This window comes from Penaeus monodon, chromosome 15 (assembly GCF_015228065.2).
Source record: "Penaeus monodon isolate SGIC_2016 chromosome 15, NSTDA_Pmon_1, whole genome shotgun sequence".
NCBI lineage: Eukaryota > Metazoa > Arthropoda > Malacostraca > Decapoda > Penaeidae > Penaeus > Penaeus monodon.
Genome location: NC_051400.1, coordinates 14,164,078 through 14,164,400, shown reverse-complemented (window position 1 = coordinate 14,164,400; position 323 = coordinate 14,164,078).

The following is a 323-nucleotide window of genomic DNA, read 5'->3' as shown; positions in this document are numbered from 1 at the left end:
GTCATTTAGACCCGAAGAACCCCATGTGGGAGTGACAGAATAGATTAAGTTAATTAAAACCTAGCATAATTAGCTTCCTCTCCTCTGTTGGATTCCGTAATCTTTGACAGAAATATTGCAACCGAAAAAAAAGGAAAAAAATAATGGCGGGTTTGGTTGTTGGTGAGTCGCTTTGAAATAGTACTCTTCAGTTAGCCAATGATAATATTTACATTACAAGCAAAGGCACTATTCAGCTATTCGCAGGCTAGTGAAATGTACACACATGTTCACATGCTCACACACAGACACCGACTCGGATACATACGTAGGCGCAGACACGG